This window comes from Leptonychotes weddellii, chromosome 9 (assembly GCF_054177405.1).
Source record: "Leptonychotes weddellii isolate Sample4059 chromosome 9, ASM5417740v2, whole genome shotgun sequence".
NCBI classification, from domain to species: Eukaryota; Metazoa; Chordata; class Mammalia; order Carnivora; family Phocidae; genus Leptonychotes; species Leptonychotes weddellii.
Window position 1 is genome coordinate 119,313,922 of NC_138377.1, and position 15,743 is coordinate 119,329,664.

Below are 15,743 nucleotides of genomic sequence, written 5' to 3' on the forward strand. Positions count from 1 at the left end.
TCCTGTTGAGTTTGTAGGTGTTCAGAATGGTTTGATCCCTATCCAGCTGAATTCCTGAGAGGAGACGAAATCCAGGTCTCCTACTCCTCCGCCATCTTGCTCCGCCCCCTATACCACATCTTCTTTATCCATTCATCTGTGTCACTCAACTTCTAACTCCAATGCCCACACCTATTCTGAAACAATCCGGCTCTAACTTTGAGTAATAGCTACATTTATCACCTGCCTCCTGAATAGGACACCAGTAGGGCCTTTACCTTTGCTCAGCATCAGAATTACAGAGTGTTTTGTTTATTTCTTTTCCTCTCCAAGTCCCCTTCCCCTTCTCATATTCTAGTTTGATTGATCTGAGTAGATTTTGGAATACTCTTTATTACCCAGGTGATTCTGATGTAACCTGTCCATTGGCTAGAATTTGGGAAGCATTATTCTGGATTGAAAATTGTCCAGAGGGTTGGGGAAATAATATGAATGAGGATGCCAAGCCAGGTATGAACATGGTTTGTTCAGTGTTGGGTCAAGGAGCGGGGGCTATCAAGGAGTGGCTGATAAGGTGTTTGAGGGGAGCACCATGAATTATGTGTATAATATGGGTCCAGATTATGAAGAAATTTATTGGAAAGAATAAAGCAGCTAAACAGGCTTTGTAATCATTACCTACCATGCCTAGATTTGTCAGGGCTAGATCTTTGCAATAATTCTCATAAAATGTAACAACATCCAGAGATCATAAGACAGAAATTTAGAAAGTCAAAGATGTATTTCCATGATTCTTGGTGTATTAATTTTAATTCCAGTATAATTAACATACAGTGTTATATTAGTTTTAGGTATACAATATAGTGATTCAACAATTCTATACATTATGATTCTTAGTAATGTTATCAACAAAAATGTGGATATTCATCCCTTCTATTGCCAAACCAGCCCCATTTCTTATGTATCTTAAAACTACAGAAGTATTTTCACTTTTGTGTCATTTCATGCCCCACAAAAACTGACAGTATCCGTACTTAAAATTTTTTATTAAATTCTATCCACAAGGATTGAAGATAGTTTATAGAATTTACCATTCTTGATTTTTAATAGTAATAAAATGTTCATAATAAAACATTTATTCTGGGAATTAGGGAAGCACTGTAGAATGTTATTCATGCATCTGCCTCCTTGAAACATACATACATATGAGAAATCTGAGATGCAGAATGGATTAAGTTGACTAAAAGAGCATTGGGAGGACTGGCAAAAGAGTAGACCTATAGATCAATGGGATAGAATTGAAAGTCCAGATATAAACCCATACATCTATAGTCAACTGATTTTCAACAAGGCTGCCAAACCCATTCAGTGGGCAAAGAATAATTTTTTCAGGAAATGATGTTGGGACAAGTAGATACCCACATGCAAAAAAATGAAGTTGGATCCCTACCTCACATCATAAAAAAATTAGCGTGAAATGGATCATAGACCTAAATGCAAGAGCTAGACTTATAAAAGTCCTAGAAGAAAGCACAGATGTAAATCTCCATGATCTCAGATTTGGCAATGGTTTCTTAAATATGACACCAAAAGTACAAATGACAAAAGGAAAAATAGATAAATTAGACTTTATCAAAATTAAACGCTGTTCTGCATTAAAAGACACTACCTAGGAAGTAAAAAGACAACCTACAGAATGGGAGAAAATATTTTCCTACCATGTATCTGATAATGGGCTAGTATCCAGAATATATAACAACCGAACAACAAAAAGACAATCCAATTTAAAAAATGGGCAAAGGACATGACTAGACATATCTCCAAAGATATACAAATGGCCAACAAGTAGAGAAAAAGATGCTCAGAGTCATTAGTCATCAGAGAAATTCAAATAAAACCTACAGTGAGATACCATTTTATACCCAGGAGGATGCCTATAATCAAAAACACCGTAAGTCACAAGTATTGGTGAAGTTATGGAGAAATTGTTGGTATGAATGTAAACTGGTGTACCACTGTAGAAAGAAGTTTGCTGTTTCCTTAAAACTGTTAAACATAGGGGCACCTTGGTGGCTCAGTCGGTTAAGCGTCTGTCTTCAGCTCAGGTCGTGATCCCAGGGTCCTGGGATCAAGCCCCGCATTGGGCTCCCTGCTCAGCGGGGAGCCTGCTTCTCCCTCTCTCTCTGCCTGCCGCTCTGCCTACTTGTGTTCTCTCGCTCTGTCAAATAAATAAAATCTTAAAAAAAAAAAAACTGTTAAACATAAAATCACCATATGACACAGCAATTGTACTAGACATATGCCTAAAGAATTAAAGACAAATGTCCAAACAAAAACTTGTACATGAATGGTCATAGCAGTACTGTTCACAATAGCCAAACAGAGAAAACAACCCAATTGCTCATCAGCTGATAAATGGATAAACAAACCGTAGTATATTCACACAATGGAATATTATTCCGCCATAATGAGTAGTAAAAGACTGATATGTGCTACAACAACAGGAGTAAACCTTAAACACATTATGATAAGTGAAAGAAGTCAGATTGTTTCCCAAAGATTATTCAACCAGAAAATTCATTAAACTTTGTTATAACAACCACACAAATTAATAAAATCTCATTGTTCTGCCTAAAAAGAGATTTGCAGCTTCATCTTTGTATGTTTTTTTTTTTTTTTTAAATTACTGGGAAGCCTACTTAGAAATACCAATTATAATAAACTTTGAATTCTTCACTCAAAAAAACAAAAAGAAAAGAAAAGAAAGAAGTCAGTTACAAAAGACCACATCTTGTAAGATTCCATTTTTACTAAATGTCTGAAATAGGCAAGTCAATAGAGACAGAAAGCAGATGAGTGGTTGCCAGGTTTCCCTGAGGAAGGGGGGATGGGGTGGGGGTGACTGCTTAATGGGGCTTCTTTCTGGGTGATGTCCTGGAATTAGGTGGTGTTAATGATTGCACAACACTGTGAATGTACTAAAAGCCACTTAATTGTATACTTTGAAGTGGTTAAAATGGTGAATTTTGTGTTATGTGAATCTTACCTTAGTGGAGAAAAAAAAAAAAAAAAGCATGTGGGGTCTCAAGTTTCCTACTTCCACATTGGTGCTCTTTCCCCAACCCTGTATTCCGTGATTTTCTGAAACAGGACAGCCTTCGGATATATTCCTGTGGATTTTCCATGTAGCAGAAACTATTTTGCTCATCCCCAGTGTACATGAGAGGAGGTAGCACTAGTCTTTCAATCCTGAATACAGAGCTGTGCACAGACAGTTGAATAGCTAGTTTTGTAGAGAGAGTCCCAAAGTGGACATGGTAATCTGGGTCATCACATCACAGAGCATTCCTAATTAGAGGGCCACCTGGGGACCAGTATCTGCTAAAAAGCAAGAAAATTGCCGAAGGAGGAAAAATGGTAGATTCCAAACTCCAGGGACAATCAGCTAATCAGCTTCAGGACCTAGTGCTGAGGGCCATCTGCTAAAGGTCAGCTGGAGGAGATGGCTATCAAAATTTGAAATTTCGTCTCCATAGCTCTGATAGCTGCAGGGTCCAGCACGGGCACTTCAGCCACAATTGGAATCCTCAGCTTTAATTGTCAGATCATCAATTCCCATTGACTACCTGCTCTTGCCAGGATCCCTGGGTGGTAAGAAGGAGAAAGGGGGGGAAGATAAATCGTTGTGTGGAAGAAGGTTGATTGGCTGAGCCCTGTTGTGATATCTGACAGCCAATCTTTTATGAAATCTTCTGGGCTTTAGGACCAGGACTGGAATTTTGGGGAGCACTCAGAAATGCTCATCCTTGAAATAAAGGCTTCCTGAACATTCCCCGGGGCTCCCATTACCTGGGCTGGAGAGCATGACTCTGCAAGTGCTTGTTGGAGATTGAGCTCCAGTGTGATGTTCAGGAGCTCAAACTTCCTTCCCATCAGAAGGGCACTGTCTCCCTCCATGCACCCCCAACACAGGCACCAGACTGGTAAGCAACCTGCTTGCTTCTTGGTCTTACAGCCCAAAGGGAAGCTTGCTGGCACACAGGAAGGAAGCAATAGACTACTTTGCTGAAGATAATGGCCTTCAGCTTCACATTCTTATGGAAGTGTCATGTGTCTAACTTGCACTCAGGCCCGTGCATATGTGTTCAACAACTCAATTTTTACATCGAGCCTATGAGGCACCCATTGGTTTTCTTACCTTCAAGTCAAGATGCACATACTCAGGCTTAGAAGAATGAAATGATTTGCCCAAGGTCATACAAAAAAGCAACTGCTGGACCAGACCATTTGGTCTGTCAGAAAAGTAAATGTCAGTTTTACAACAACAACAATGGTGGCTACCAGTGGTAGATTTGAAAATGAGAGGAGTAGCAAAGAACAAAAAGAACAGACCAGGATTGCCAGGGCCGAGGAGTTGCGCCAGGCTAAAGCCAATTTTGAAAAGGAAGAAAGGTGTAAAGAACTTAAACGACTTTGGGGTGAGGATACATGGATGCTACCTGATGTGAATGAGCCAATTGAACAGTTCTCACAGGAACACTCTCTGAAGAAAAAGAAGAAAAAAGATAAACGCTCAAAAAAAGTAAAGAAAGAGAAGAAAAAAAAGAGTAGGAAACAGAAGTATGAAAAAAGCAATGAGTCAACAGATAGTTCATCAAGCTCTGAAGACGAGTGGGTTGAGGCTGTCCCATTGCAGATTCCTGGCAGAGAAAAGGCCTGGAAAGTGAAAGGTGAAAATTCAGAAAGAGAAGACAACTCAGTTATTCAGAGAGATGAGTGGATGATGGTTGATTTTATGTCTGTTAAAACTGTGTCCTTATCATCACTCAAAGCTGACAAGGAGGCTATGAGGAAAATAGAGCAAGAGAAAACCCAAGCCCTGGAACAGTCCAGACTGCTGGAGAGAGAATTGAATCCATACTGGAAAGATGGTGGGACAGGTCTTCCACCAGAAGACTGTAACGTGTCATCACTTACCAAAGTTTCAGTAGTAGAAGATGGTGGCTTAAGCTGGTTGAGGAAGTCTTACCAAAGAATGAAGGAACAAGCTGAGAAACAGAATAGAAATTTTGAAGACATTGTGACTGAAAGATACAGGTCATTGGAAGTATTTCAGTCAAAATTAGAAGAAGCTGAAAAAACTGCATCCACAAAAGAAGATTATAAATGAGAACGGTGGAGGAAACCAGCATACTCAGATAAAGCACAAAGTAGTCAAGAAAGTAGAAAATCAGACTTGGTAAAATATAATAAAAATTTAAGGGATAGATACAGTTCAACAGATACTACAAACACCACCAATAAAGATAAGTCTAGTGGTGATGAAAAAAATAATAGGTTTGGGTCTTTAGAAACCTGTAGAAGACAATCCAATCCAAGGCAAAATCAAGACTTTTCTTCTCTTGGAAATTTGAAACCTAAATTTTTAAGACCCTCTGATGATGAAGAACTGTCATTTCATAGCAAGGGCAGAAATTTTGAACCTTCTAGTTCATCTTCAGCATTGGTTGCTCAGGATTCTGTGCGTTATGGTTTTCGAAAACCCACAGAAAACAGTGAAGAAAGTTCTTCATCGTGGAGCCGATCCAACGGAAGAGAAGGAGACAGGAAATGTTCATATCGAAGATCATTAGAAACTAGGGGCGATGTGGACTCTGGGCACATTTCAGAAGACGTGAGAGAAAAATCACAAGATGAAAGCCTGAGAGATGACTCTCTGAAGAAAGAGCATCTACAGGACACAAAGTCTGCATTTGCCGGAGGTGGTCCTGAGGATGATTCCATCCACATCCTGAGTGTTGATGAGAAGAATAAATTGGGAGCCAGGATTATCAAGGCAGAGATGATGGGAAATATGGAATTAGCAGAATGACTTAAAGCTCAACTTGAAAAGGCAAATAAATTCAAAGGAACAGATATCCTCAAAAGAATCTGGGGTAGGGAATGAAGACCAAGAAGCAATCCTCGTCAGAACAGATCAGTCTGGAAGAGTGTGGCCTGTGCATACACCAGGAAAATCTCTGGAATGTAAAGGAGGAAGAAGGAAGAGACAGATGGTGTGTTTAACAGAGGCTTCAACCCATGAAGAAAAAGAAAGGGTTAGATACTTTCATGATGATGATAATCTCAGCCTAAATGATTTAGTCAAGAATGAAAAGATGGGAACAGCAGAAAATCAAAACAAACTTTTTATGAGGATGGCATCTAAGTTTATGGGAAAAACAGATGGAGACTATTACACTCTCGATGACCTGTTTGTCTCCAAAGCAGCTGAGAAAGAACGTTCTGGTGAAGAGGAAGAGAACCAGAGGAGGAAAGCAATTGCCGAGCACCAGAGTCTGGCTGCACAAATGGAAAGATGTCTGTATTGTTTGGACAGCTCTCAGTTTCCCAAGCACCTCATTGTTGCCATAGGTGTTAAGGTTTATTTATGTTTACCCAACTTCCGATCTCTCACCGAGGGGCACTGCCTGATAGTCCCTTTGCAGCACCACAGAGCGGCCACCTTACTGGATGAAGACATCTGGGAGGAAATTCAGATGTTCCAAAAATCATTGGTAAAGATGCTTGAAGATAAAGGACTGGACTGCATCTTTTTAGAAACACACATGGGCATGAAGAAGCATTGTCATATGGTTTATGAGTGCATCCCTCTCCCAAAGGAAGTGGGTGAGATAGCTCCCATCTATTTTAAGAAAGCCATAATGGAATCTGATGAAGAATGGTCCATGAACAAGAAATTGATTGATCTCTCTTCAAAAGATATCAGAAAATCTGTACCCAGAGGCTTACCTTACTTCGCTGTGGATTTTGACCTCCAAGGAGGGTTTGCCCATGTCATTGAATATCAACACAAATTCCCTCATTACTTTGGAAAGGAAATCATTGGTGGGATGCTGGATATAGAACCAAGACTCTGGAGGAAAGGGATCCGGGAAAGCTTTGAGGATCAGAGGAAGAAAGCCTTGCAGTTTGCTCAGTGGTGGAAACCATTCGACTTCACCAAAAGTAAAAAATGTTGAGTCATACGTTTCATTTTTTAAATTTCTTCTTCAGATTCCTTTCAGTTTTACTTCCATTGTGTCTGACTAGACCACTGACCCTCAGGCCAGAGGGAGAGAAAGTCCCGCTCTGGGTCTCAGACACCCGGGCATCACTGGATCGCCTTTCCTGTCCTATCTTGTCCTGCGACTGCTTTGTAGTAACTGGGGAGCAAGACCAGAAACAGGGGGGCCCCACTCACATTCCCGTTCTGTACCCATGTCTTGGTGTTTTCAGCTGTGCAGTTTAAGATGTGGAAAGACTTTTCTGACGGATTATTTGGGAGGTACAGCAGATCGTTGGTTCAGAGGGAAGTGGGTCTGCTTCAAGATTGTGAAGACTATTGTCTGGCTTCTCTTGAATATTTTAAACCGAATTGCCATTTTCAGGAATAATTGCAATTTCTTTTCATAGCATTTTATAGAAAGGCTCTTTATTTTCTACCGGTAGTCACTGCTCTTCTTTTTATCAAAGGAAAAAGAATGTCCCAAGAATAATAAAGAATTAAATGAAAAAAAAAAAAGAAAAGTAAATGTCATCAGACTTTGAACGTAATGCACTCTGTCCTTTCATGTCTGTCATAAAGGATCACCTCTAAGCCCCACAAGCTCACTAGTGAACTCTCCGAAACCCAAAGTAGTTGGTCTTAATCTATCCTTCGACATCAACTGAGGGCAGGGGTTGAAGATGAAAACAGTATTGCTTGCCTCTCATGTATCACTGGCCAAAGTGACTCTGACCACCTGCAACTCGTACCTAAGGCATGACAAGAATCTTTAAAAATGACCAAAAATTTAGCTATGGCTTCAGAGCTTTAAAGCCATTCTGGTTCATGCCATTTAGCAGCTCACATAACACTGAAAGGCTTTGTTTGGTTTTAGAGCTCAAGGGCAAAATCCAGTCCTCTGACTGTTTTTGTTTTGTAAATAAAGTTTTATTGGAACATAGCCACACACATTTATTTACAAGTTGCTTAAGGTCCTCCTGTGCTACAAGGCTGAGTTGAGTAGTTGCATCAGAGACTCTATGACCCACAAAGCTTAAAATATTTACTACTTGGCCCCATACAGAGGGAGGTTTTAGAACCCTGTTTTATGGTTCAGGAGGGAAGGGCCCTCTAGTGCTTTCTCACTCTGAAGTGTACCTCCCAGTGTCAATGAAAGTGAATCGTGCAGGGCTGAGTTAGCTGTGATACTCCCTGAGAAGCAGTGATATAGAACACGGACTCTGGAAATCAGAAAATCCCAAGTTGTTCTGGCTGTGCACTTGTAGGGAAGTCACTCAGCTACTCTGAATTTCTTCATCCGTGAAGTACACATAATAACCTTACCTTACAGGATTGCCAAGTGCCTGGCCAAGGGCCTGATACATAGCAGGTCTCATTAAGTGATATTTTCTGAATGACTCCCCAAAGACTGCATTGCCACATGGTAAAGGCCTCGGTGACACTGGCATGTTGGAGGTCCGCACACACCAGCTCTTACTATCAGTGGGCTGGCAGGTTGTTTTGTACATCCCACAATGCTTGGCGCGCAGGAGGCTGAGTGCCTTGAAGCTTTATGAATAGAATGGAAAAGCAGAGTCATTTCAAAAAAGTAGCAGAACTGTCTCTTCTTTCCTTTTCCTCATTTGTCTTTCTCATGCCAGAGACCTGTTATCCTGTAGGCATCTCAACCTGCCCACTCTGATGAATAAAAAATGCACCAGGCAGTTGCTAATTGCTGATAGCTCCCTCCCTATTGATCTCTCCTTTGGCTCCACCATCTCATGTTATGGCATGAGCCTTCCAACTAATCACAATTGAGATGGGTCAGGACATAGAGACCCTGTTTAAATACTTCTGTGGCAGAGTGTCTGCAGGGAACACACACACACACACATACACGAGTACAGATGCATTTTAAGAGATGTGACAAGCTTCCCATCATATTTAAGGAGAGGGATGGGACAGATCATCAGCAAGATGGATCAGGACAAAATCTGGACCAACCTGTAATGGAAAGAAGGTGGCCCGTTGGATGTGAGGCAAAGCTTCTTTTTTGGATATGACCTTGTTATCAAATTATATTCTGCTAATATATCAGTCAAAGTTTTTGTTTAAGCAGAAGGAGATTCCATTAGGGGCAATTGCTATTACATAGAATTTCTTGGAGATTCACGTAACTACGCTTGGGTGCTACTCAGCCATAAGCAATGCAGCCAGGAGAAATGTCCAGCCACTCAGTGCAAATGTTCCAACTGAAATCCTGGGGCCATCACTACATTCCTTCAGTAGCCATTAGACTGCCAACCACAAAATCAAACTCCTCCTAACAACAATGCCCTCAACCACACACTTGCTTAAAGAGCCAGATCGCCACTGCCTCACCATAACTCCTTCTGCCTTCAAAGTCCTGAGTAAGAGTATCGGCTTGGTGGCAGACAGAATACCCCTGGAAGCCTGACTGCAAGGGAGGCTGGGAAATTTAGACTTTCGCTTACCAACATTTTAGTAAACCGGAATGCATGCCACGAGGGCATTGGAAGAGAGTTCAGTGAATCCATCTATAATGTCTGTAAAACCACAATTTCATTTTAAAGACTGCATAAACAAATTCCCTGGGAGGCTGAAACAGCCTTTTTCTTTATCCCAGGAGTATTTTCAATCCCTGGACATTCATAGAAATTTGAATCAAGAGGCTCCTGCTTTCCTTTGTAACTAAGATTGGTTACCAACTAACTAAAAGAAGTTAGACTTTTTGCATGCCATACTTTAGTCCCATAACAACCATATGAGATAAATGTTATTTATCCAGTTTAGCCTTTGGAAAACTGTAGGGTAGACAACTTAACTTGTCCTGTTTACACCACATATATGGTAGGTAGTATGTCTAGATATCCAAGGTATGCCCTTAGATCACCGGGTTGAGGAGCTTAGGATCTCCTACTTATTGGAGAATTGGATGAAACAACAGGTAGGAAATATTCGGTGGTTGTTGGTGGTGGTTTCTTGCTTGTTGTTTATTCTTTTTATTATTATTATTATTGTTTTAAGTGAAACTCCTTGAATGGGGAGACTTGGAGGAATTATGAGGAGTTGGGGAAGAAGCTCATTCGCTTGGCAATCTTTGTTTGGGACCCTGAGCAAAAGTTAAATAAATACATATTTACCCAAGGCAAGTCTTGCTTTTAGGAACATCTTTCTTTTATACTGCAGTGTTTTACTAGCACTCAGCCTCTGGATAGTAGCCAGGCTGTCGATTCAGAGTTCTATCTGGTTTGAATGTCATCCCTGATCCCTTTTGTTTGCATCTGAATGTAATTAGAACTTTCAAGGGCCTCTTACTATGGGCAGAAGTCCTTAGACAGCCCGCCCCCATATTAAATAAACCTATCTCTGATATCTTCAAAAATGCATGAGCACTGGGACACCTGAGTGGCTCAGTCGGTTAAGTATCTTCCTTCGACTCAGGTCATGATCCTGGGGTCCTGGGATCAAGCCCTGTGTTAGAGTGTCATGTTAGGGTGTCATGCTCCCTGCTCAGTGGGGAGTCTGCTGCTCCCTCTGCCCTCCCCCTGCTCATGCTTTCTCTCTTTCTCTCTCTCAAATAAATAAATAAAATCTTTTTAAAAAATGTATGAGCACATAGAAATGACCAGTCTGAAGGGTAGGCAAAAGGGGTGGGTATTAAGAGATTAATCTAGACTTAAGTATTGGCACAAAAAGTAACACTGTCTTCTCTAAATCATGATAACTCATGTACTCAGTCATCTACAAACACTGATTTCTTAATACTCTTTCTTCTTTTCAGAGTAGCTCATCAGAGTTAAAAAAAAATGGCCTCCAATGTTGTGATTCAATTGGCTAAATTCTAGAATTCTTGCCCTAGGGGAATCCTGCAGGCTCCAGGCAGTTGCGGAAATGGAATAAGTACTCTGACCTTCACTTCTATTTTTTGTTGACTTTGGACGAGGAAATCAAACCCCAACATCTTCATCTTGATCTATAAGCCATTTTGAAATTCTTAGCTGAACAGTGCTAGGGAATTGCATATAAAACTAATTATTACCTTGTAATGAAATGGTTCTGCAAATTACTGCTTAATAATACTTGAAGTCATCAAAAAGTTCAAAGATTAATTACCATGTAACTGGCAGTGTTTGGATCAGAAAATTAAGGTTCCAGTGACGAACAGAAAAATATCCACATAATTACACAGGTATAATGCAGCTTAATACATTCAGGAATATAGGCTTCTCAAAATAGCAGATTTTTTTTGAGAACATTAAGTAGTTTTTCATTATTCTCACTTCTCGAAATATTGGAGCCAATATCATGCTTGTTTACTAATTTATGTCTAATGAACACTTTCTCTTTAGCAAACACCTGCACCACCATGAAATAATTGAAATTATATCATTTCATAGGATATTATTGTTTTTGTCATGGATCATGGCAATTAATAGGCACATATTCTTTGGGGACATTTTTATGGACCTTAGGTGGCAAAAAAATATACCGCAGAACTACAAAATGTTTGAAACCATGTAAAGAGACTTTTAAGTTTACTGATGTACCATTTGAATCAAGGAGTTTTAAGTTTATTTTATCTTTCTATCCTTTCTATATCCTTGCAAAGAGAAACTCTTGAAGACAAGCAATTAGATGGGGTCAACATGTCCCTCCAGAGCTTCTAGGACAGAGAGAAAGCTGCAATCTGGAACCCAAGTACATTCCTTCCATAAGCCTATTTGGTATGTGACACTCCACCTCCTGTTATTTCCAATGACACCATCCTCACTCTACATACCTCATTTCAAAGTTTGGCTGAGGAAACTGGCCTCTTATGTTTTGGGGGGATTTTTTTTTTAAAGTGAGACATAATTTAAAAAATTGAATTTGGCAAGCTGTGCCTGGTTCAAGCAGGAGCCATATGCTAGCAACCACCATCTGGCAAGTTCGTTTCAGAACACTTTTGGCATGTCATCTACCCTATCTGAAAATGTTTGCTCTACAGTTACCTGGCTGATTGTAAAAAAGAAGGTCACTTAAGAAGAGAGAAGTGGAATATAAGGGAATGGAGGGAGGAAGATTGGCCAGAAGGAGAGAAATGAATCACCTGATTTGAGGACAATACCTTTTTTCTTTCTTCATCAGAAGCAGCAGTTGCTGAATTAGGTTCTAGCAGGTGAAATTTCATGGGGTCAGATAAGTAAAATACCAACTGAAGATAAGCATTGGGGAACCTTTTTTAAAGCAAATTTCCCCAGCCAAGGGTTACTGAGTATGAAATCAAGGTCTCCTGGTATACGCTCGCTTTCAGACAAAACAAAACGAAGCTAGAGCTTCCATGTGTGATGCCTTTTTGGGACCCATCCTCAAAGTACCCCTCACGTTCACCCCTCAGGTGACCCTGAGGTCACTCAGCCTCAAAGATCGCTTCCTCCTGGAGCAACAACCATCAAGGTTCTCTTGGTTCTCCTGAGTCTCTTTTCTAAATTCTATCTGGGGACAAAGCTCTTGCTTGGAAAAATGTTGCGGAGAAACAGAAAAGAACTAAGTGTGTTCCGTCTTACCTTCCACCTATTCAGCCTTTCCCTTTATTTATAAAACCATATACAAAAGCCTATCATAACCCTCACAAATTAACACATGCCCTGCTTTTCTGAATCTGCTATCTGCCACTGTGTCGCTGCATGATGAGCCACTTTGAGTTTATTTGATCTGCTTACAGATGCTAGTCCCCATGCACATTACATCATGCTTTATTTTCCGTTGTAAGATAGTCCCTTCTTCGAAAACTCTCATAATGGAAGAGGCTACATCGCTGAGAACGTCTTCTGACCTATACGTATATCTGTACCTATCTCTCTATATATCTGTTTATCTAGCTAGATTATTTTTAGCCTGCATCTTGAAGGTCTCCCTATCACAGCAGGGATTTAAAGTCTCTACCGATACATGTTACATGAAGATTTGATAGATTTATGATTAAAGCACTTGAAGTATGCTGGGGGTGGTGAGAAAGGGGGGAAGGGAGCAAGAACCAATAAGCACAAAGAGCACTGCTGTTGTTATTACATGTACCCTCTGGAGAAAGCTGAGAGGAACCTGGAATCCTAGACACTTGAAGGAATGGAACTTGAAACCTGGTCAGTTTACATTAAGGATGAGAAATGTTTAAGCTCAGCCAACAACTCATGGATGCTATTAAGGTTTGGAAGAATTAAACTTTATTTCCTTTGGAGATTAAACAACTCTCTAGACAGTGGGAATAAATCCTAAAAACATTTTTGATGATAATAGAGGGATTCAAATTTGTCCAGTACTTTTTTGTGGTGAAGAAGGGATCCTAAGTTTATGAGTCTCCATGAATGGTTCTATAGACAGAACCAATGGGCAGCACTTGTTTTATCATATTAAACTCACCAGCTCTATTTTTTTTAGACTTGGGACTACTATTCCCACTCTCAAATCAATCAGAGTCTTCTGAGTTTTTCAAATCTTTTTTTTTCCCAAATCTTTTAATGTTCAATAAATAGAAACTCGTGGTGACAGAGTTGTGTCTACTAATTCGCCAGTGTACCCCAGTTCTTAGCACAGAGCCTGGCACTCGGCGGGACCACAGCAAACATCTCTTGCTTGATGTGCTTGCGGTAGGCAAATGTCCAAGCTCAGACGCACCTCTATCGCATCTCTTCCTTACATCACAAAGTAGAACCATGTTTCTTAAGCCTAACATATACTTAGCATTTAAATATGTCAACTTAGCACATGACAGCAAATCAAACAATTCAGTTTCTTTATCTAAAGTAGCATCAAAAACTAATGATGTACTGTATGGTGACTAACATAACATAATAAAATTAAATTAAAAAAATTAAAAAATAAAAATAAATAAAGTAGCAACTGGGAATATACATATATTGTTCCTGGCTTCAAGGCACTCATCTAATGGGAGGGACAGATAAATAAACAGATCATCTCAACCATTTAATAAATGATGATTTAATAAATATAATTCATGGAACTATCACACATAAAGGAATGGTGAGGGATAAATATAAGCATGTGTGGTCAGAGACCTGGGTTTAAATTGTGTCTCAGTCACTTACTAATTAGGTTACTTTGCACTTTTTCCTTAAGCTTTCTGTGCTCCAATTGCTTCATCTATAAAATGATATCATAAAGCACTTAGCATAGGGCTATTGTAAGGTTTTGATGATATAAGATATGTAAGGAACTTAACATAGTACTCGACCACTTACGAGGATTGTCGTTACCTGTTATTCCAAAATCAGGGAATGTTTTCCTAGGGAAGTGAATTTTCTTTTGTATTTGTTTTGTAGGAAACCCCAGTCAAATGAAGGGACAATACCATGGGGAGGAACTTAGATTTGTTTAACATAAGAAACATCATATGCAGCACTGAGATATGTATATATCCTGCTTCATTTCGGAAAAGATTAGAGGCAACTCTGGCATCTCATGGGTGATCCATTTGAATTGTGTCAGGTCATTGGCCTCTCTCCTTTGAGTTTTCCCTAATCTTTTGGCTATTTGGAATTTTCTAACCAATATGGTAAATTCCTTCTGCTTTTTGGTAAGGAGCAAGTTTATCCTAAGAGTCTTGAGCGAAAGAGACTGGGAAGGGCATAGCTCAGTGGTTCTTACCCAGGGGTGATTGTACCCTCCGAGAGATATTTGACAATATGAAGGAGCATTAAGGGTTGTCACAGCCAGGGAAGGAGGGTGATGCTACTGGCATCTAGTGAGGAGAGATCAGGGGTGGCTCCTAAGCATCTGCCAATGCACAGGACAGTCCCCACAACAAATTTGTCTGCCCCCACATGTCAGTGGTACTATGGTTGAGGAATGCTGTCATAGAGAAAGAGAGAATGGTCTAATGTTTATAACAAGTTTGCCACTCAGTAGTTTGTTGAGGACATCTCAAGGAAAGAGACATTAAAGAAACCTCCTTTGAGGGGCGCCTGGGTGGCTCAGTCCTTAAGCGTCTGCCTTCGGCTCAGGTCATGATCCCTGGCTCCTGGGATTGAGCACCATATCGGGCTCCCTGCTCTGGGGAAGCCTGCTTCTCCCTCTCCCACTACCCCCTGCTTGTGTTCCCTCTCTCGCTGTGTCTCTCTCTGTCAAATAAATAAATAAAATCTTAAAAAAAAGAAAAAAGAAAAAAGAAACCTCCTTTGAAGAAAGCAATACTAGCTGTGGGCTGGAAGACAAAGGGGCTTAGACAAGGGGAAGGGACCGAAAATTCAGCACTGTGAATTTTTATGTAATTGTATATATTTAAAATTAATTATAAGTATTAAGAGAGTGAAAAGAATCACCATAATTTCCAAAGGGAGTCATTCACTAGTAGAGACCAGGGAAGAAGACAGGCATCTGTTGAGTGAATGTTTTGTGACAAGCTTTATGTATATCACATGTTAATTATCACAGAATACAACTGCAGGTAAGCAGCTTAATTTACCATTGTGAAGTTGAGTTCACAAACACGGAACTGGTTAATAATAGGATCAGAATTTTTTTTTTATTCTTATGTTAATCCCCATACATTACATCATTAGTTTTAGATGTAGTGTTCCATGATTCATTGTTTGTGCATAACACCCAGTGCTCCATGCAGAATGTGCCCTCCTCAATACCCACCACCAGGCTAACCCATCCTCCCACCCTCCTCCCCTCTAGAACCCTCAGTTTGTTTTTCAGAGTCCATCGTCTC

At 40.1% G+C, this 15,743-nt stretch overlaps 1 protein-coding gene and 1 pseudogene across 1 annotated transcript in view; both read left to right on the forward strand.

Moving 5' to 3' along the window:
- Window positions 1–15,743, forward strand: part of AGBL1 (AGBL carboxypeptidase 1) — a 637,151-nt gene that overhangs the window by 539,712 nt on the left and 81,696 nt on the right. The gene's annotated exons all lie outside the window — the stretch shown is intronic.
- On the forward strand, window positions 4,187–7,382 carry LOC102728444 (CWF19-like protein 2 pseudogene; annotated as a pseudogene).